The sequence below is a fragment of the Diaphorina citri genome, unplaced genomic scaffold (assembly GCF_000475195.1).
Source record: "Diaphorina citri unplaced genomic scaffold, Diaci psyllid genome assembly version 1.1 scaffold1287, whole genome shotgun sequence".
In the NCBI taxonomy this organism is placed as follows: domain Eukaryota; kingdom Metazoa; phylum Arthropoda; class Insecta; order Hemiptera; family Psyllidae; genus Diaphorina; species Diaphorina citri.
Window position 1 is genome coordinate 20,394 of NW_007378716.1, and position 10,502 is coordinate 30,895.

General features: G+C 40.1%; 1 protein-coding gene across 1 annotated transcript in view; it reads right to left on the minus strand.

Annotated features, from left to right (window-relative positions):
- Window positions 1-7,719, minus strand: part of LOC103515164 (protein tramtrack, beta isoform-like) — a gene marked incomplete at its 3' end in the record, with an annotated part of 26,615 nt that extends 18,896 nt beyond the window's left edge. The window contains exon 1 of the mRNA XM_008480087.3: window positions 7,378-7,719. The remainder of the gene's footprint in view (window positions 1-7,377) is intronic.
- Between the last annotated feature and the right edge of the window lie 2,783 nt (window positions 7,720-10,502).

A 10,502-nucleotide genomic window follows, 5' to 3' on the forward strand; every position in this document is an offset into this window, starting at 1 on the left:
GGTCGACCCTCAGGTGAGTCCGGCCTTAGTTAGGGGGTCGGTCTTTAATGGAGTGTCGGCCCTTAGTTGAGACAGAGTTAGTTGGGGGATCGACCCTTACTTAGGAGGTCGGCCCTCAGTCGAGACAGGCCATAGTAAGGAGTCGGCCCTCAGTTGAGAGCGACCTGGAACTAAACTTTCAAGCTGAAATAAAGTTCTGAGCATGATTCGAAAATTTTTGAATTGAATTTATTTTTATTGGTTCTCCTTTCAAACACACTGGGTCTATAAAAAGCTCGATTAGTTCCAAAATCTAAGAGACAATTTCAATTCAAATGTTAAACATGGTTGCCAAATTTAATCCAAATCGGAACCACCGTTCCGGAATTATTACGAAAAGAAATGAAAATAAGAACTCGTTAAAATCGTTAGGTAGAACCAGAAAAAATCGTAAAGTTAGAACTCCGAGCTCGGTTGGTTGGTTCGTTGCTAGGTCGGACAGGAAGAGGCTGGCAGTATAATACTGAAATGAGCTGTACCGTTATGCCAAGCCATAGGATGTTATTGAGAGGCAGAGGATTGCTTGTGAAGTGCTTGGTGAAGCTACAAGCTACATACTGTTTGGTTATGTATAGTTAGGTATACCTATGTTGATGGTACTGCGGACTTGTGGAGAGAAAAGTTCTTGTTTAAACCAGAGTAGTCATAAGTTATAGGGGTTTGACATCACTTTTAACAGTTAAAGTGCTTGGTGAAGCTACTACATACAGTTTGATATGTAGGTATAGTTAGTTACCTATGTTGATGGTACTGCGGACTTGTGGAGAGAAAAGTTCTTGTTTAAACCAGAGTAGTTGTAAGTTATAGGGGTTTGACATCACTTCAGTTAAAGTGCTTGGTGAAGCTAAATACAGTTTGATATTTAGGTAAGTAGGTACCTACATATAGTTAGTTACCTATGTTGATGGTACCTACTGCGGACTTGTGGAGAGAAAAGTTCTTGTTTGAACCAGAGTAGTCATAAGTTATTGGGGTTTTTGTCTGGCAGAAGGGCGTTAAAACTCCCTGGCTGTGGGGGACTATAAACAGGGAGTGTACCAGCCTGAATTCCCCTTGCTAAAAAAATAGCAAAGTTTGAGTGCGAAGGGTAGAGCATCTTGCCTTGTAAGCTCTAGGTCGCGGGTTCCTGCCCAGGGCGGATCTTATCCTCAACACATAAGGTTTGTTCTCGGAACGACTAGATTTCTTCTCTCCTATCCACCTTCCCTCTTCGACCTTCGCCGTGATGACGGTTCCCTCTATCAAACATCTTTAAGAAAAATGTGGGGTTAAAACTTGAAACTTGATTCGCTCGTTCAATTCCTTACTTCAGGGGCAATGGCCGTTTATCAGGCAATATCAAGGATAATCATATAATAAAGCTCAATTTTACCGAGTTCTCATTTTCATTTCTTTTCGTAATAATTCCGGAACGGTGGTTCCGATTTGGATTAAATTTGGCAACCATGTTTAACATTTGAATTAAAATTGTTGTAGACCCAGTATGTTTGAAGCTTTTTGTAGACCCAGTATGTTTGAAAGGAGAACCAATAAAAATAAATTCAATTCAAATTTTCGAATCATGCTCAGAACTTTATTTCAGCATGAAAGTTTAGTTCCAGGTCGCTCTCAACTGAGGGCCGACTCCTCACTATGGCCGGTCTCAACTGAGGGCCGACCTCCTAAGTAAGGGTCGATCCCCCAACTAACCCTGTCCCAACTAAGGGCCGACACTCAATTAAAGACCGACCCCCTAACTAAGGCCGGACTCACCTGAGGGTCGGCCCTCCCAACTTAGGGACGACCCTCCCAACTTAGGGACGACCCTCCCAACTTAGGGATGACCCTCCAAACTTAGGGCCCTCAGACACTGAACAGGTCCGTATGATCATCACATTGTTAAAGTGGACCGAACCATCCTCTATGAAGGGGGGAGGGGAGGGGGGTAGAGTTCACCTCTCTAAAACCTCTCCTTTTACCAGGTTCCCGTGAAGTGAACGCCTTAGTTTCTATATTAGAGGACCTAGAAGAGGTTAAGGTTAGAGGTTCCTAGTGAAGAGCTAGGAGGGGTTAGTGAATTTTGACCTCAAGCCCTGAAGGTACCGAAGTATATAAGTATAAGTAGTGCATTATTTAGACTGTCAGCTTAGAACAAGTCCAGATTTAAAAGTACTGAATTTTTTTTTTTTTTTCCAAAAGGTACTCAAAGTACTGATTTTTTTTTTTCCAAAGGTACAGAACTCAGTAGTAATGGTACATCAGCCTAGGTATGGGTACCCGGTACTCAATATGATGGTGGCGAGGGTTCGTGAGACTAAACCCGCTAACCCAGGGGGTACGCGGGCGAAAAGAGGTTGAGAAACGCTGGGTTGGAGGTTGCCAGTGAAGAGCTAGGAGAGGGTATTGAGGTCATCGCAGTCAGAGGGCTAGAGAACTGAGATAAGATCACCTATTAGACTAACAGATAAACTGCGTAGGTAGGTATACGTGTGAATCTTTGAATGCTATAAACAGAGGATCTATGAGTGCGATGTTAAATGCACGAGCTTCCACTGGATCACGGGAGGTAAGTAACGTTTCGCTTGGTTGGAGCCTGGATAAGTGACTCTCTACTCTCTATGTGGGTATTTCGAGGACAATACGGTGCAGGAGGCTCAAGCTTCAATCGGCCTCAAACTCTCAAACTTTTACGGACAAATTGTTCGAAAGCTATTATATATACAAAGGTAGATTATTTTAAAAAATAAAAATACCATGCCCCATATAGATCACACCATATTTCCCAAACCCTTTCACACATGAAGTCAAGACACGAGGGTCCCATCTCAATGAGATGGGGGTAATATTGTATATTTTGGAGGATGGGGTTTATATTATATTCTCACACCCCATCTTTGAGGAGCTTAATGGGCAACACGCGAAGATGAAGTACCTCCTAGATAGAAAAAAAGATGGGTAGTGATGATACCATGATAATATAATCATAATGAATAATTTTCTTCTTGATAGTAAGTTTCAATTGAAAAAGTGCGTCTGCCTTGTAAGCGCTAGGCCGCGGGTTCGATTCCCGCCCGGGGCGGATTTTATCCTGATGGGATAATGTTCGTTCTCGGAGATGATTAGTGATGATACCATGATAATATGATCATAATGAATAATTTTCTTCTTGATAGTGAGTTTCAATTGAAAAGGTGCGTCTGCCTTGTAAGCGCTAGGCCGCGGGTTCGATTCCCGCCCGGGGCGGATTTTATCCTGATGGGATAATGTTCGTTCTCGGAACGGCTGGCTTTCTTCTATCCTGTCTTCCTTCTCTCTTCGATTTCGGCACGATAAGACCCGAATAGCAGTTACAGTTCCTTCTGTCAAACCTTGGTCCGCGCGATGCACGCATCGTGTAATCCTGCCGCGACATCAGTTGCCTTATCATGATCCAACCAGATATGATTGGATCAGCTGATTCATAAGTCGTAATTGTGCCCCATGGGATGTTTGGGAAACATTATGGCACTCTGTGTACACGAAATATTAGGTATACCTAACTGAAAATGAACTCATAGGCCTTCCTAGTCTTTACAATGACAACAGTCTCAATCGAATCACCTCTAAGGCCGTCGACCATGTGTGGAACATCTTAAGATTTCTATACCACCATATCAGTCCGAATCACAGAAAAATCAAAAATCAAATGTTCCGCCGGAACACACCTTTAATCCGGTTTTTTTTTCCAAATCTATGGAAAATACGGGAACTGACTAATAAACAGAAAAAATTACAAAAAAAAAAGTTTAAAAAGATAGGTAGGTAGTTACATCCAGAGTTCACCACATTCTCACTTACAGGCAGAACTACACCGTACACCACAATACATCCCCAGATACACCATAATAGGTATCCACATCTATCCATACTATTCATCGATATCAGAGCAGTCCAAAATCATTGCAGGCAGAACACCACGGTCTACCATCCTCAATTCATCTATTTCCCCTGTGGAGATGCACCCACCGACTGGCCTCTGATTCTCACAATTCCACATCTATCCATACTATATTCATCGATATCAGAGCAGTCCAAATCACAGACCATCATTGCAGGCAGAACACCACGGTCTACCATCCTCAATTCATCTATTTCCCCTGTGGAGATGCACCCACCGACTGGCCTCTGATTCTTCCGAGGATGGAACTTCCTCAAGGGTGGTTGACCCCTCACTCCGCACTCCACGTGTGAAACACTCCCCGATTTCAATTCGTGCTCGCTGATCAAGGTCAAATATCCCCCTCTCTCCCCCCCGAGCGGACTATTTCCCCTCCTTGGAGAGAAAAAATCCCACTCGGTATCTCGATAACTTGGATAGTTGGGGACAACTGGTTACTGGTTGTGTGGGAAAAGGTTCGGGGCTTCTTACTTTTTATGTTGAAATTGTTCTTTGAAGACGAGGAATTTGAGGAACATTTGATTTTTTTTTTAAATTTATTCATTTTTTTAAATAATTAAAATAAAGAACTTTTCATTTCAAGGTTTAACGTTACTCTACAACAGTCAAGATCTTTAGTGACGGTGGTCTTACCCTAGTGACTGATTTGGTGATAGTGATAAGGTACATTGACCTCACCAGCTCACACAGCCTGAAAGGGGCCGGGGAAAGCCAGCAGCATAAAATTGCCCAGATGATCACCCATTCGGCTACTAACCACACTCAACGTTGCTTAACTTCAGTTGAAATCCCTTTAATCGAAAAAAAAGGTGACCAATTTTGAGTTCTCATGTTCCCACTTAACCAGGTTTGACTGTACCTTAGAAATCATGTGCATTAACAGAGCGGGGTTTCTAAGTATCCCGCATCCCCACTCCCTGATATTTCTGGCCTGCCCCCTCCTCCCCCTCCCTTCCATCTTGCCTGAGCATAGTTTCTAAGCGGTATGAAGTTCGCGGGGGATTATGAGGGACGTGGGATTTTTTCCCCAGAGTGGGATTTTTTGCGGACATGGGATTTTTTCACAAACAGGAATTTTTCCCACCTGCCGATGCCGGGTTGAGGGATTGAACAAAAAGTTAAAGCGCCTAAGTACCTAACTGGAAAAAGTGGCATTTTTTTTAAATATTGGATAAGGGGAACTTTAAATGCTAAGGTCTCCCGAGAACGAACCTTATTCGTTTAGGATAAAATCCGCCCCAAGCGGGAATCGAATCCGCGACCTAGCGTTTACAAGGCAGACGCTCTACCCACCAAGCCAACTAGGCTTTTTTTAATGCTTCAATTCACTTCAATAAGTACCTACTATCTACCTATTTCCTTTGTCATTAATGCTGATATTTCCCCCTGTCATTTAGGGGCCCCTCTTCTCAAAAGGTTGAGTACCGCTACTTTGATATACACTTGATTCTTATCATGGTCTTGAACAAGTCTAACTACTTTGCTATCAATGATAATGTTGATGATAATGTATCTGAATCTGAACTTAGCTCTATCAGCATTGTATGAATGACTAAAGATAAAACTCAGGGTTCAATGAACTGTAGAAAAAATCCCCCCATTTATTTTTGTCCTCAAAGGCCCCCTCACGCCTCAAAATTACCTGATCAAACAATTTTTTTGTGACCTATTGAACACTGTTGGCAATTTTTTCAACCAAGTCGGACTTATGAGCCGAGAGATATACACACACAATCAATCGATCGATCAATCAATCAATCAATCAATCAATCAATCAATCAATCAAACAGATCTCTTATGAGCCGCACTATTGGCAATTTTTTCAACAAAGTCGGACTTATGACCCGAGAGATATACACACACGATCAATCAATCAATCAATCAATCAAACAAACAGATCTAGACAAATATAAGTAAAACTCAAGGAGTCAAGGACCTCAAGCCAGATTACCTAATTAGCTTTGGAAAAGGTCTACCCTTTAGGCCGGGCCGCCAGTGCAATAGTCCTAAATTAAAATGGACGCGGCACACAAGGGATCAGGAAGAGACCGCCTTAACATAATAGGTCGGGCCGCGGCCGTTGGTCGCATTTCGACTCCCCTCCCCTGGACGAACTTTATCCTAAAGAGATACCGTTCGTTATAAGAACGGCTGACTATGTTCTATCCTGTCTTCTTTGGATTTCGGGACGACAAGACCTCCCGTGTTAAGCATAGTTCCCTCTGTCAAATGTCTTCACAAATAAAGGGAAATGTGTTTTTTTTTTTTTTTTTTTTTTTTTTTTTTAAGGGCACAGAGCAGTGTCACAGGACCTGTGCACCTATTATAGAAAGGGCACAGTTATCCCCGTGTTAACGCGCTTGCTTGCCATGCAGAATAATCTTTTGGGGCTGTTGCGCACAATCAAACGCTTGCGCACAATCAAACGAAGCGGGAGTCATGAATTATGACGTCATTGCCTACGGGAGCGCATGCCGTGACGTCAAAGTTCACGATTTACCGGTATTTTTTAAATCGATTTATCTCGGGATCTAGAAGTCGTAGAAGACATACACATGGAAGTTGGAAACCCCTGACCTAGGTCCTACCTTTGTTTATGACTGTAGGTGACTATGAAGGCAGGTAGGTACTATCCCTACCTAGCACTAGGTACTTAGCATATTACCTACTCCGATTTCTACGAATAACCTACTTCAAAGTTCAAACTTTTTTTTTTTTGAAATGTTCGTTCTTTGACTACGATCTGGTTTTTCACAGGGATTTCAACCTGTTAGTCCTGCTACTCACGTTAAACTTACCGCGGCTAAAAGCGGCCGCGAAGGGCGCCAGACAGTGACGGGATACCCAAATGGTAACCCGTCGTTAGGGTCGGGATACAAACTTCGCGAGGTGATAGGTGAAATCCTATAGCGGCAGAAAGGCCTCATAAATGACCTTGAAGGACTACAGGTAGGTACCCAATGGAGAGGGATGCCTAAAATACAATAGTCCGTGAGTCCGTCCCTTATACCTTTTTTTATTACTATTGTAATAATAAAGGAAGGACGGACTAAATGACCCAAACAAATTACAAACAAACAAACAAACAGAGATCTCAAGTTAAGTAAAACCATGTAAAAAGCGGCGACCAAGGCTTAAGATATCAGTTGGTTTAATAGGGGTGAAAATTAATCCAATATTCAGGCTTAGCTTAATCCAATATTGAACAAAATTTCGTGATAATTCGACTTGTTAAGCCCCGATTCCACGACCGGGGCCGCAGGGCAACCTTAATCAAAGCAGATTAACTGAGTTACTCCGACCGGATTAAGCGTTAATCCATCTGGATTAAGCGTTAATCCGTCTGGATTAAGCGTTAATCCGTCTGGATTAAGCGTTAATCCGTCCGGATTAAGCAATGTGATTGGTTAACCTTTACTCACCTATGATAGTGGGTAATCCAAAAGTTAGGGGAAGATGAAATCCAAAGGTCCAAAATACGGGGTGGCTCAATTTTCCAAGGCTAAAATTTTCGGCGAGAAAAAATCACTTCCACTGAAAATTGAGATTTTAAAATTTGAATTTTTTCTTGAAAATAGATTTTAGATTTGAAACTGTCGGTTAATTTTTTAGAATTTTTATTCCAACTTGAGGTACTTTTGAAAAGATTAGGTAATCGAAAAGAGGTATCTAAATTAGGTAGATACAACAAAAGTAGAAATTGATTAATAAAAGTTATGTTTAGGTACCTTTCTTGAGTCGGTACCTACTATAATAAAATTATTAAAATAGGTATTATTATTTTTTTAGAATTAATAATTATTAGATAGTTTTAAAAAGATGAAAATAATTTTGAATAAAAAATCACTTGCTCTCAAAAAATAATCACTCCAAAAAAATCTTAACTAAAAAACTCCTTCAAAACTGAATTAAAAGTGAAAAAAAAAAAAATCACCCCAAGTTTTCAACACACTGAAGGACACTTTTCTCAGGAGGGTACTCGCGGAAAATTTTAATTCGGAAACTCGGAAAATTTAATTTATCTATTTAAAAAAGAAAATTGAGAAAATTAAATTTAATTATTTTTCGTCTAAAAAAAGTGGTATCACTTCCTCCCCTCGAACTTTGTACTTGAAAACTTGTTAGGTACTTGATTTTTGTTACTCTTCTTTTTTCTCTCCCCCTACGCCTCTAGTGACGAATTTTTCGAGGATGCCTCATTTTTGCCCTCTAAAACACTGATCGGTACGGGGAACGAAAAATGAACCCCCCACCACTGCCTGGTCTCCTGATAAGGGGCGATTAGAGAGGCAGAATCGGACGGGGATTTTTTCTCCCCGCGCGAACGAGGGGGAAGGAGGGAGAGGGAAAAATCCCTTTGGTCGGACGATTTTTTGTCCCACTTTGATCACCTATAGCTATACTAAGTACCTAGGTTTATTGCTGATAATTACGTATCTACTTTTATTGCTGATAATTACGTAAATAATAATAATAAGTCTGATAGTTGATAATAAATAGCAACCTGCGTGGACGAGTGGATGTCACACTAGGCTTGCACGCCGCGCCGGGGGTCCCGCGTTCGATTTCCGGCGAGGTCGAAACTTTTCGGTGCAATCAGCCTCGTGAGGACCATTGAGTAGCGACCAGTAGCGGCATTAAAGAGCACAAGGAAAATTAGAAATAACAGAAATAGTAAAGGAGGCTGTTAGTAAATTAGTAATGCTGTGATATCGCGAAAATTGCGAAGGAGATCTCAGGAGATAATATCAGGATAGGTATAAGAGAAATAAAAATCATTTATCCCATTTCTCGTGGGAAGAAAATCAAAGCCGGGAATTTCTACCCAGCGCACAAAAAACAGACTGCAACAAGTGAATTTCTTGTGTTCCAAACATTCGCCCATAAACTAAGCAACTAAAAATAAGTGGGATTTTTTCTACTAATCCTTAGAAGTCTTAGAACGAATATTCCCTTATTTCAAGGCAGTGGGGCCATATTAGGAAACTCAGTTGAGATGATACCGCTCTCTCCCCCTATGGCAGGAAACACCCCCTCACAGGCCAACGCACCAAACCTTACCGGGAGGTTTGTTTGGTAAGGAATTGTGATTATTGTGAAGGATGGTCGCTTCGTGGAATTAGAAGGACAGTGGACTATGGTTGAGAAGGCAGTGCTAATCGTGAATGTCTGATGAATAATGGACTATAGCACTATAGTACTATACCGACCCGACCTTGGTGGATTTCGGATCTGGAGGTTGGTGGTTCGAATCCTTAGTAAGGAATTGTGCATCAGAATAGTCGCTGGTTAGGAATGGTAGGATGGTCACATTAGAAGGACAGTGGACATACAATGCCTGAGAAGGTTAATTTGGCTTTGTTAATTTGGCTAATATTAAGGAGCGCGGTAGCGCTCCGCCCCGCCAAGTCAAGAAAGTTTGACCGCGCTACTAGAGATATTATATTTAGGTTTGGTCAATAGATGGATGTTGGACTATACGAACCTAAGTTGTGGTTAGCACGGTGGACTTCGGATCTGAAGGTTGGTGGTTCGAGTCTTTGGTAAGGGATTGTGCAGGAAGATCGGTTGTACTGTAACTACTAAGGTCTATCGTTCATTCGTCCCGAAAGCGAAGAGAGAGGACAGAATAGGAGAAAACCAGACGTTCCGTCCCGAGAACTAACCTCATCTGTTTAGGATAAAAACCGCCCCGGTCGGGAATCGAACCCACGATCTAGTGCTTAGAAGGCAGACGCATTATACACTCCAAACTAACTAAGCTGGCAGTAATGGAGATTTTTATGTGGTAGGTAAAACTAAAAAGCTTTAAACCTTATTAAAGTTTAGTAATAGGTAATAATATTATATCCGTTGGAATTCGAACCCCCGCCCTCTCGGTTACAAGGCGAACGCTGAGTGACTCGGGTTACTTCCTACAGAGGTACAGAATATTGTGTGGGACATACTTCAGTCCATTGACATGCTATGGCATCAGCTGATAGGAGAGAGATGAGAGAGAGAGAGAGAGAGAGAAGGGAAACAAATAAGATAAATAATTTATAATAATAATAATAATAATAATAATAATAATAATAATAATAATAATAATAATAATAATAATAATAATAATAATAATAATAATAATAATAATAATAATAATAATAATAATAATAATAATAATAATAATAATAATAATAATAATAATAATAATAATAATAATAATAATAATAATAATAATAATAATAATAATAATAATAATAATAATAATAATAATAATAATAATAATAATAATAATAATAATAATAATAATAATAATAATAATAATAATAATAATAATAATAATAATAATAATAATAATAATAATAATAATAATAATAATAATAATAATAATAATAATAATAATAATAATAATAATAATAATAATAATAATAATAATAATAATAATAATAATAATAATAATAATAATAATAATAATCACAATCGTCCTGCAAAAAATCCCTCAAACCGGCATCGGCAGGTGGGAAAAATTCCTGTTTGTGAAAAAATCCCATGTCCGCAAAAAATC